The sequence below is a fragment of the Castor canadensis genome, chromosome 8 (assembly GCF_047511655.1).
Source record: "Castor canadensis chromosome 8, mCasCan1.hap1v2, whole genome shotgun sequence".
Taxonomy (NCBI): Eukaryota; Metazoa; Chordata; class Mammalia; order Rodentia; family Castoridae; genus Castor; species Castor canadensis.
The window spans coordinates 25,601,162-25,613,737 of NC_133393.1; the positions used below are offsets into that span (position 1 = coordinate 25,601,162).

The window sequence follows — 12,576 nt, forward strand, 5'->3', positions numbered from 1 at the left end:
GGCAGTAGATCCTCTTCCTGCACATCTTCCTTTCTTGTGACTCCTAATCCTTTCCTGGGTCTGCAGGAACAGTCCTGGAAACTTCCCTTGGCCTCAGGACTAGGAGGTTTCTCTAGGTCCTCATGGCTCTACCTTTCTGGCCTCTCACAAGAGGACAAAGAGACAGCTACTCAGTCTGTAAGTAAGTATGGTGGTGGCAGCAGCACTGAGACCCTCGTGGCAGTGTAGACAGGAATGCATGGTTGAACTCACCTACCCATAATTCCTCCTTTAGCCACATCTCCTGTGGGCTCTGGCCAGGTCCTGTTTTTTTCTTCCCTAGACAGTGACAGTGCCCAGGGTACCAATGAGTCTCTCACAGCATGAAAAGGTGAGATCCTGAGGGCCTGAAGTAGGACATTGGGTGGGAAAGAGGGCAGACACCTGGGTTATGGGACTGTGGTTTGGGATATTTTGAGTGTGTGGTAGGCTAGCTACTCAGAGTGTCTCCCCCTTATAGTACCTGCTTGAATTTGTCATGATCATTTCTCCTACAGTGTGAGACAGCTGCCTTGTGAGGACTGAGCCACACAAGGTCTGTTCAGGTCTCTTCTCCCCACCCTCCTCTGTCTTCAAGAGCTCCTGATTTCTCTGTCTGCAATTGGCCTCTGACTCTGTCCATGTGTCTGTGCTCCTGTCAGCATAATATGATAAAATGAGGAGCCCAGCCCAGCCCTGAGCATGGAGACCTCTTCCCCACCCAGACCTGGGTCCTCTTTCCTGATCAACTTGCTGCTCCAGCAGAGGCAGAGTAGGGGTGTTTCCATCCCTGTGTTAATGTTAGGTTGCCCTGAGCTGCAAGTTCTCATTGCCCTGTTGACAATAAGAAAGTGGATGTGGATTTGTTGTTCAAATTCTTGTCACAAGATGTGGTTGATGAGTTAATTAAATCAAAGGAATATTAATAAAACTCGAGCTAGCAAGTACAACTTGAGACTCTTCTAGATCCACGTGTTTGCTGTGCTGAGTTTGTTGCAGGTGGGGACAGGCAGGCTGGGATATGCTGATTGTGGACAGGGCTGTGCTCAGTTGGTGTTTGGTCCATCTTAGGCTTTGACATGGTCACTCCTTACTCAGGTGGCTTTTTCTTTAGTGTTGGTCCCTTCAGTAGAGCCTTTTCTCACCAGGACCTGTGATCACAAGACTGAGACATTGCAGGCTTTGTCCTGTGCCCCAGGACCATGTGTAGTCATGGCTTCATGTGGCAGGTCAGCCTAGGCTCTGACCTGAGTCCAATATTCAGTCTTCATCATTTTTTTGTTTCGTGTTTCTACAGAGAATTATGCCTGTTGTTATTGAGTATTGTCATAGTCCTTAGGTATTCCTTGTCTCTGACAGTAGCAGCAGGAGATGTTTTCCTATCACTGTCCCATGGAGTCCCCTCTACTCAGGAGTCTCTGTGGGAGGGAGGGAAGAAATGCTGGTGGGGTGGATGGATTGAGAGTAAAGTCTGGAGACATTTGGCAGAAATATGTTGGCTGGAGAAATAGGTTTGGGAGGTGACATCATACAAATGAAAAAAGAAGCTATCTTTCTCATGATCAGACAGTTTGCTGAGACCAACAAAGTCCCTAACAAGGAAAGGATAGAGTACACATAAACATAACTTTCCCAGAGTATAGTTTTGTCTGTTTTGTTATTTGAGCCTGTAGTTACTTCTGATGTATTAACACTAGATGGCAGGCTAAACCCACATTATAGGTTTAGCACCATATAAATTAAGGGTTTGGTAGGCATGGTTGGCCACTTGGACTTGGACTTGGATAACTTCAGGTAAATACAGCCCTCCCTAGTCATCCAACATTCTGTAAGTAGACCCTATTAAACTCTTTTTATCTTATTAGCCCCCACCCCCCTTTTTTTTCTGTACTGGGGTTTGAATTCAGCTTCATGTTTGCTAAGCAGGAGCTGTACTGCTTAAGCCATGACTCCAGTCCTTCATCAACCCATTTTTTTGGGTATGTTGGTGCCATTCTACTTTGAAGCACACAGTTCTTTTACACTTCCCTGGAAAATTCATACAACAAATGATATCTGTCAACTTATTGCCCTGACAGTTTGCTTTGGGATCTCACTCTGGTCTACTCCAGTTTATACTCTCAGGTAGATTGGCAGTGTGAGGTGGTAAAAGGATCAGTCAAAATCTCTTCTTCTCATCTTTGCCTCTTGTCACAATTAAAAAGCTCAGGTCTCTAAGACGTCAGAGGATCCATATATGCACTGATATTTTATATTAATTCTTATGTTTGTTTGAACATACTATTATTCCAAGTTAGAGCTGCCATGACATCCATCAGCTGTTCTCTGACTATCCACAGAGTCTACAACTCTGTGCTAGTTTAGATGCCACACTACTCAACTTGGTGCATCAACAGTTGATGATCAAAGTGTTTTTAACAAACTCCAGGACTTGATATAAATGCTCATCTTTTGCTATTTTGCTTGATTGTTACCCTCTGGGAAAAAGTGAGGTAGAAGTTTACTTGCTTCCTTTCACTTTCAGTTTCTGTATGTATCTTAACTGTGAGCAGGTAACATGCAGTCTACAGGCCGCTGAAGTTCACAGAGTACACCTTACTGGTATAGACAATCTAGCATTCAAACATCTACCCTTGTTTTAGATTACTAGAAAGAATTAATCAGCAGTTTATAGACATTTCATTTTTAGTAATGTAGTGAGTTTTTTTAAGAAAAACTTTTAAGTGACAGCCTCTTCCACTAAAAACAATAAAAAAAGAACAGATAAAATATAGCAGGTACATCCAAATTATAGATGTACAAGCAAGTTAATAATCCTTTAAGCCAAAATATAAACATGGGCAGAAATTCAGAGAGAAACCATGCTCTTAACAGGAGGTATTTGCCAAATCTGGAAAAGCCTAAGTTTTGATTTTCTCAGGCTCCAAAATATAGAATTGTGTCACTCAGTTTTCTGTCATCATCACCAAATGCCTAAGACAGTTAACTTATAAAGACAGAAGGTTTATCTTGGCTCAGAGTTTTGGTGGATGCAGGCCGTGAGTATTGGCCCTGGTGCTTTCCATCTATGGTGAGGCAACACATCCTGGTGGGAGCACTTGGCAGAGCAAAACCACTGGTCCCATTCACAGGAAGCAAAAGAGAGCAAGGAAGGGGCAAGGGTCCCACATCCCCCTTCAAAGGCCACCCCAGGTGTCCTAAGGACTTCCCACTAATTCCCACCTCTCATAGGTTCCATCACCTCCCAAAAACACCACTCTGAGGGCCAAGCTATTAGCACATGGGCCTTGGGGAACACCTTACATCACACAACAGCAAGTACGTGTGATGATCCTGAGACAGTGTGAATGGGGAGCTCCATAAACCCGGGAAACAAAAGTATTTACTTAATCAGAGCAAGAAATGAAAATCTGTTTTATCTGTCCCCCACAAGAGTGGTTTTTAGGAAATTTATTTTAAGTCAACAAAAAATGGAGCAAACATCTGTTTTTGAGGATTTTTAACCACTAGTCAGCATCCTGCAGATTTGTCTCCCAAATTGGCTTTTCCATTTTGGGTCAAATAATTTAAACCATGATCTTAATTTAAGATTGTCCTGGCTTGATGTTGACTTAAAATTTGAAGGAAGAAAGAAATTTCTAGAGGAATCCATATTTAACCTATGTGTCAAAGAATTTGTAAAATTTATTATGAAAGGAAATAAGAGCAACTCAAAGCAAGAAATGAATACATAAGTACAAGTGGAAAAACATCAGCAGGACTGAGAAACAGTAGAAGTAACAAATAGCAAAACCATGCTCACCAAACTTCAATACTTTAGTTAATAAATAGAACATATCCTCACCAGTATTATGTATAAAGAAAAATATAATAAAATTGGAAATGCCTGTAGAATGTTTGAAACCGAAAGTGAATAGGCTATTTAAAAAACTTAGTTTTTTAGAAATAGATTTATAACAAATTGGTTTAAAAAGTAGCTCATTCACTTTTGCTATGAACTTTGATAAAATAAAAAGTTCCAGATTTACTCTTGTACCTTAAATATTAGGAATTTAACAAAAATAGACCTAAAAGGATCAAATAGCTCCTGAATAACTTAATTGGTTTTAGGATCAAAATCTCAACAAGGTTTATAGAATGCAAACCAGACGTGGTGGCTTATGCTTGCAATCTCAGTGCTTGGGAGGTGAGGCAGGAGGAAGTTGAGTTCAAGGTCAGCCTGGGCTACATAGTAAGACCCTAACTCAAAAACTCGTTTATGACCCAGGCACTAGTGGCTACCCGAGAGGCATGGATCACATTCTGTAGGCAGCCCGGGGAAATAGTTCACCAGACCCTATCTTAAAAATACCCAATACACACACACACACACACACACACACACCACCACCACCACCACCACCACCACCACCACCACCACCAACAACAACAACAACAACAAAAACAACAAAAAATACCCAGTGCTGGCTGGCTCAAGTGGTAGAATACCTGCCCTTGCTTAGCAAGTGTGTGAGCCCCTGAGTTCAAACCCCAGTACTGCCACACAAAAAAAAAAAGAAAGAAAAAAATGTTAATGAGATGCAGAAATATTTAGCACCTAACTTTATTAAATTCCTAAAGTCTGGCATCAAATAAAAGTCATTAAGCATACAGTGAAAACAAGAAAATGAAATTCAGAAGACAGAGAAAAGCAGTCCATCTGAACTAATCTAGAAATGACACAAAGTTTAAGATTAACAGGCAATGATTTTAAAACAGTGAAAATGTGTAACATTTCAAAAAATTACATAAGGTGACACAGAAGATATGTAGAGGATCTTATTGAAGCTTCCAAAGATGAAAACATCTGAAATGTAAAATACATTGGATATGAGATGAGACAAATGGTAGACTATACTGTAGAGGAAAAGATATCACTGACAAAACTTCCCCTGCTGGACCCCACCTCCTCCACATCATGCCACATGCAAGACACAAGAGCAACATACAAACCCATTGTATTTTGATACACACCACACACATTGGCCTTACTGGGGTTTGAACTCAGAGCCTCACACTTGCTAGGCAGGCGCTCTACCACTTGAGCCACTCTGCCAGCCTGTACACATAATTTTATATCTTCCTAACAATAATGAATTCAAGGTAGATTTCATCACACATAACTTAATGACAATGAAGCTAATGCCCACAAATTAATTAATTCAAGCTGTAGATATTTAGTCCGGACCCCACTCCATCATGCCATCTCCCCAGCCCTGCAGCCCAGGGCACAGGAGACACTGTTCAGCCCAGGATTTAGAGCAGTACCAGCACCATAGGCCTGTAGCAGTGGGAAGTCCAGGGAAGTGGTGACCCTGGTCTGGGTTCAGTCCGCTATTCTCTCCCTCCTAGAGGGAATTTCATAGCCACTGGCACTGCTGGGTGACAGAAGTTACAGGGGAAAGGGACAGGGATGAGAATCATCTCCATCTGAGTGGTAATATGGAGGCAGGCCAGAGCCTAATTCACATCCCAGGAGCCATGGATGTAATGTCAGTGGTGAGAGACCCTCTTTTACCTCTCAATTTAGGGATTTCAGTTTTCTATCATTTTTCTTGGCTAATTTAGGTAAAAAGTAATTTTCTCTGATTTTTTTTAAAGTATCAACTTTCAGTTTTGATTTCTCCCATTCTTTTACTATTCTTCATTTATTTTCATTCTAATATTTATTATTTCCTGAATAGTGTTTGGCTTTTTTTGCCTTTTCCTTTTCTATTTTCTTAAAGTGGAAGTTAGCTTATTGACTAGAGTTGAGGTTTCTTCTTTTCTTATGTAGATGCTTACACTATAAATTTTTCTCTCAGAACCTCTTTTGCTAAGTTCCATATTTATATTTGGTATGTTGTATTTTCATCTCAAAATAACTTCTAGTTTCCTTAGTAATGTCTTCTTTACCCACTGGCTATGTGTGAACTTTCAAATTCCTTCCTTTCTTCCTCCCTCCCTCCTTCCCTCCCTTCCTTCCTTCCAACTCTGGGGATGGAACTCAGTCTCACACATACTAGGCAAGTACTCTACCACTTCAGCCATGCTCTTGTCCCCAAATTACTTTCTATGCTTAATTTCTAGCATAGCTCCATTGTGTTAGAAAAGTGTTCATCTTATTATTTTAATCATTGAACATGTTCTGTACTGAGGTCTGTTTTATAGCCTATCATGTGATCTAGCTTGGAGAATGTCCTCTGTGCACTTGGGAAAAATGTGTATTGTGCTGCTTGTGGTAGAGATCTGCAATGTCTGTTAACTCTAGTAGTTGATCGTTTTGTTCAAAGCTTCTGTTTTCTTTGTGATTTTCTGTCCACATTTTCTTTCTTTCTTTCTTTTTTCAGTACTGGGGTTTGAACTCAGGGCCTCATGTGTATTAGGTAGGCACTTTACCAGTTGAACCACTGTGCCAGCCCTTTTTGTATTTTTTGAGATAGGATCTCAAGAACTATTTGTCCAGGCTGGCTTTGAACTGCGATCCTCCTGATCTCTGTCTCCTGAGTAGCTAGGATTACAGGTGTGAGCCACTACATCTGGCTTGGTTAAGTTCTTATTAAGAGGAGATTTAGAGAATAGTCTGTGGATTTTTCTGGCTGAGTATGTTCTCTGAATCACCTGAATTATCATCTAATCTTTATATAGTTATTCTTTTGTAATAGGGAATAACTAAACAGAAACATGACATTTTATTATTGATGAAATATTTTATGTTGTTTTCCTTCTTATCTTTTTGGATATTATTGCTTTGAGAATCTGAAGGTAGAAAGTCCTTAATTTTACATCCTGCCAGGTGACCATTGTCCTTCAGATCCAGGGACCCTAGCACTTACTGAGCACATCAGATTCACTCACAACTCAAGCTCTGCATGCAAGACAGAACACAGAGATAGAGAAGTGGTTCCAACTCAGAGGACCCATCCTCCCCACCCTTCCTTCACCAGGTGCTTTACCCTCTCCCAGACTCCAGCACATCAGGAAGCTTTCATGAAGGACAAATGGGGAGCAGTCATGATACCCACAAACCTGTGCCCAGAATCACAGACAGGAAGTCCTTCCTGAAGTCTGCCCACCCCGTTCCTGCTACAGCCTCCGTATGTCCCCACTAGAGCCAAGGCTGTGCAGACAGTGGTCCTGGGACTCTCTTCCTCCTAATAACCTCAGGCTCCCTGACCTCCTCCTTCAGGTCAGTGCTCAAATGTTCCCTCCCTCTGTAGCCTACACTGAGGATAATCATAAAAAATCACAACCCCTCCCTCCTCTTCCCCCTTGTTCCTTTTCTCTGAATCACTCTGCTCTCTGACATCCTGTCTTTCATGTCAGTCACTTTGCTATTTATTGCTTGTGTCTCCATCTGAAGGTGAGCTCTATGAGGACAGTGATTTTTGCTGGGCTGTGTCCCAGGTGCCTGGAATAGAGCCAGGCACAAGACAGACACTCACACACTTGTTGAGGAGTGAATAAACCCAAGGACCAGACCTAAGAGTGCAGATAGTTTCTTGGCTGTCATTGATATCACCTCAGTGCATGTGTGTATGAGGGGGCCTTACTTCATCCCAGGTGGGAAGTCCCCCCCTCCCACCAACAAGCCCCAGAGTGCCCTCCACACGTTGCACAGGCTAGAGATGAAATCTGACCACCAGCTGCCTCCACAGCCTCCTGGGTTCAGAAGGGGGTGTCTTGGCTAGGTGAGGAATGCTGAGGTGTTGTGTCCTTCCCATTCCCGTCTGAGCTTCAAAATTTTCTTCCTCTTCCCATATCACAGGTCTGACTCAGTTGCTGCCTGTGGATCCTCTGGAGACTCCCCAAACCACAACTCCCAAACTAGTGCCACATGGAAGGGATCAAAATAGCGTTTTGGTTTAGGGCTGCAGGGGCACCAATTTTGGGAAATTGAGATCACTTTAGGGGTGATGCCTGAGGAATGCAGACAATAAGGCCTTGTCTGTTTGAATCCCAAAAATGAAAGAGAAGAGACAGCCCTGGACTCTCAGGGCTGTGGAGGGAGGCCCTCTATTCTCCAAGAGGGTGAGTGGTCTGATGCTCTGGAGGAGTTCACCAGTGGCATCCAGGTAGATGGTAGTCAGATGATGGTGATTGGAGGTTTGGGAAGATGGAGAGGGATCATCCTTGGATTCCTCAGGAGATTCTTGGCAGATGCCTGGGTTCCTATTCATCACAGATCTGGTGGCAGCCCAATATTTTCTCCAGCTTCTGCCACTTGTAACCTGGAATTTCCAGGAACACCATCTCCATGGATGCCAGCAGTGGCACTAACTCCTAGACCATGCCTCATGGTCCTGCAGCAGCTCCCTCTGACTTAAGACTTTCAGGTATCTAAGGTTTGTTGCTCACTGCCTGGGACTTGGCTTGTAAGGGACCATGACATTGTAGCACCATGAGTGGGACCCTGGGAACCCTGGAACCAGGGACCAGAGCTGAGCACCTAACTCTGCAGCATTCTCCTCATTATCCATCCAGCCCTTCATTCTTCACACTTTCCCCACACTGGGGGACCTGGGTGTGGAGGGGGAAGTCTCTCAGTTATTTTCCCTCTTTTATTCACTTCTGTGTTACTTTTTGTCAGTCTGAAAAAATACCTGACGGAAACAACTTTAGGAAAGAAGGTTTCATTTTAGCTCACACTTTTAGATATTTTAGTCCATCTTTCAGTCCTTCATGGGGGTGTTCACTGTGGAGTAGAGCTGTTCAACTTATGGTAGCTAGGAAGCAGAGTGAAGGCAGGAAGGGGTCAGGGAAAGATACGCCCTTCAGTGACACCCTCCAGTGACTAACTTCCTCCAACCAGGCTTTACCTTCCAGAGTTTCTGTAACCTCTCAATAGTCTATTCAATTTTGAATCCACCAATGGATTAAACTATTGATTAAATAAAAGTGCTCATGATCTAATCGTCCCTGGAAATGCCCTCACAGACACACCCAGTGATGTGCTTTACTTATCTAGGCATTTCTCAATCTAATCAAGCTGTCAATCAACATTTCCCATCACAGCTTCTTTTTCCCATTTCTTCCGTGCTTGTGTTAGTCAGCTTTCCATCGCTGTGACAAAATACATGAGAATAAAAATTAAATAAGGAAAGATCATAGCAGTAGGCATGGTGAAGGAAAACTGATCATCTCATGGCAGCCAGGAAGGAGAGAAAGAGAGGGAGAGGAGAGGGGAGGAGAGGTGAGGAGCGGAGAGATGATAAAACCAGGTCCATGCATACCCTTTCATCAAGAGCACATCCTAGTGACCTACTTCCTCCAACTAGGTCCCACCTCCTAGCATTTCCATCATCTCCCAATAGTGGAATCAACTGGGGAACAAGATTTCAACACGTGAATTTTTGGGGGACATTTCAGATCCAAACCATAATTGTGTGTTTGAAATATATCTATATGTACAGAAAACTCCCTAAAACTTACTTATGGACCACTGATTAATGGCCAAGGTAACACCTGTGTAATTTTCATCCTAGTAGAACTAGCAACCTCTCCCAGTACCCCAGTCAGAATCCCCTGAACCTCTCCTCAGGTGTTTACTAAGCTGATCTGTCTGATTCCTTTTCTTTCACTCCTAGGCCTCATTTCCCTTAATGTGCCAATTTCCTCCCTATTATCACTTCATCAGAAGGCTCCTCATCTTCCCAGGCCAACTCTCCAAGGGCTCTTCTCACTGCTTTATCCTAGGTTTGTAGAATCTGGAATTGATTGTTAGGATGAGGCTCCTTTATCCTGAAGCAGCAGCAGGAACAAGTGTCAGAGATTCCATGGCTGAAAGTTTTATCCAGGAAATTGAGGGCTTCTGGGAAACAGTTATTTTGGCCTTAAGACCTGGATGAGCCCTTAGGCAGAGTCCATCTTCACTCATTGGGAAGAAAACATTCTTCATCTTGTATTTTGGGTTACAGTTCAGAATCTTGAACCTGGCACAGGATGGAGGTGCCCCCTTATATGCAGAGCCAAGGACAGGGCTAGGAGCCCAGGGACACTCCCACGTAAGGACAGAAAAGAGGAGCTCAGGTCTTCTGTGCTCAATGCTGTGAACCCACGGGGCACTGGTGCATTGCCCTTGGATTCTTACTGAGCAGCTGTGTAGAGGACAGAGCTATGGATGAGTGGGGCAAAGATGGCTGAAAAGGTGCCTCACCATGGGAATGAAGATGCTTCTGAGCAGCTGTGGACCATGCAGGAGTCAGACAAGAGGAGAGGGGTGGGGAGGGGAGGAGAGGGGAGGGGAGAAGAGAGGAGGGGAGAAGAGAGGAGAGGAGAAGAGAGAAGAGGAGAGGAGAGGAGTGGAGCAGAGCAAGGGGAGCTCCTGGTAGGAATCCTGCCATGTCCTTAGGACTTCTTCCTACAATCCCTCTGTCCAGTTTCTTGATGACAATTCTCTGGAAAACTGAGAATAGAACAGGTATTTTTTCTCCTATAAACTTTCCTTTCTGAGAGCTACATTTAAAACTAGAGTTTCTACTTTTAGATTTACAGAAAAGTAAAGGAAGTAGAGAGTTCTCAATTATCAGGCACTCAGTTCTCCCTTTAACCTCTTTCATTACTATCACACATTTGACATACTATTGAAGCCATATGATACATTGTTACTCAGCTCTTTATGTCACTTGGGATTCGTTAGTTTTCGTTAATGCCCCTTTTCTGTTCCAAAATGCCATTCAGATTATCATATTGCATTTGGTCCCAAAAGTGACACCTTAAAGCTCCTCTGGCTGTGACAGTTTCTCAGCCTTTCCTGGGTTTTGATGACCTTGACATTTTTGAGTCTCATTTATCAAGAATACTGTGGACTGTTCCTTAATGTGAGTTTGATTGGTTGGGACTATGGGTTTTGGAGAAAAGACCATATAGGTGAAATGCTGCTCTCAACACCACATGTCAAGGGTTTGCACTACCCACTTGACTTACCCTATTATTTCACCCTTCATCTTCTGGCCAGAGTAGAACTTCCCAGGTTTCTCCTCTGTGATTCTCTCCCCACCCCCATACTGTAGTCTTTGGAAGAAAGTCACTATGTGGAGTCCACAGTTAATAGGTGTTCTGCCATAAACATTTGCAGGCAGATATTTGTTCAAACATGATTTTTCAAATGTGGCAAATACTTAAGCATGTGATCACTGGGTTGTATAGTGAGTCTATGTCTAGTTCTAAAAGAAAACATCAAAAGTCCTCCACAGTGGCTGCATCATTTTGCATTCCTACAGCAATGGATGAGGATCTGAGTTATTCTACATCTTTGTCAGCTTAGAGTGTAACCTGTTTTTTGGATTTTAGTCATTTTAATAAGTGAATAACAGTATACCATTGACTCCATTTGCATTTCCCTGAGGACAAATGATTTCCCACATCTTTTCAGTGCTAACTTGCCTTGTGCATTTCTTTGATGAGGTGCCTGTTCAGAGTTTGTCCATTTTAAGTTGGTTTACATTTTCTTATTTTTAAGTTTTTAGGGGACTCAATATCCTAGATACTAATATTTTATCAGATAAATGATTAGCAGATATCCTGTTCCAGTTGGTGGGGTTTGCTGACATAACTGCAAACGTAATTGCACACAGGTATCTTTCTGGGAACAGAGATGAAAAACTGTTGTGATGAGTTCTGAGTAGATGACCCGAGTCACCTTAAGAAAGAGAATGTGGAAGGAGAGAGAATCAAGGAGGAGATGAACCAATTAGGGGTATAAAACATGTATGTATGGACATGTCACAACAAAACCCCTTGTATAACTTGTATCGTATGTTAATATTTTTTTAAAATGAGGACATGAAAGCAAAACAGGTCCTGTCTGTGGGAGTGGGCATTGGGAGGGTATAAGGAAAGGGTGAAGGAGGGTAAATATGGTGGATGTATTTTGTGTTCATGTATGAAAATAGAACAATGAAACCTGCTGAAATTGTTCTGAGAAGTAGGGAGGGGAGATGAAGGAGAATGAATGGAGGGGTAAATCTAATTAAGATATATTATAAGGATATATATAAATGTCACAGTGTATCCCCTGTACAACTATTATATGCTGCTAAAAAATAAGTGAACAAATTAAAGAATAGTTAACCCAGGAGTCAGAGGGGAGGAGAGAAGGGGAGGAAAAGGAAGGGGAGAGGAGTGGAGGGGAGGGGAGAGCTCCTGGCAGGAATCCTCCTGTGTTCCCAGCTCTGCTCCCAACAACCCGTCTCTCCACTTTCTTGCTGAAAATTCCCTGGACAATCGAAAGTAGAGTAGGATTTGTTTTTGTTTTTATAAATTCTTAGTTTTCTGAGCATTATGCTTTAAAGTAGACTTTCTATTTTTAGAATACTTTTAGATTTGGGGAAAAGTAAAGGTAGTAGAGAGTTCCCAATTACCAGACACTCAGTTTCTCTTTAGCCTCCTACATTACATCACACAGTTGACACAACTATTGAAGCAATATGGTCACATTGTTACTCACTCCATATTTCACTTAGGCTCCATTAGTTTTATTAACATCAAGGAGAGCATCCAACATACCACATTACATTTAGTCCCAACTATGCCTCCTTA

The 12,576-nt window shown here is 42.5% G+C and overlaps 1 long non-coding RNA gene across 1 annotated transcript in view; it reads left to right on the forward strand.

Annotated features, from left to right (window-relative positions):
- LOC109687293 (uncharacterized) overlaps positions 1–12,576 on the forward strand; it is a 49,319-nt gene that overhangs the window by 22,532 nt on the left and 14,211 nt on the right. The window lies entirely within an intron of this gene.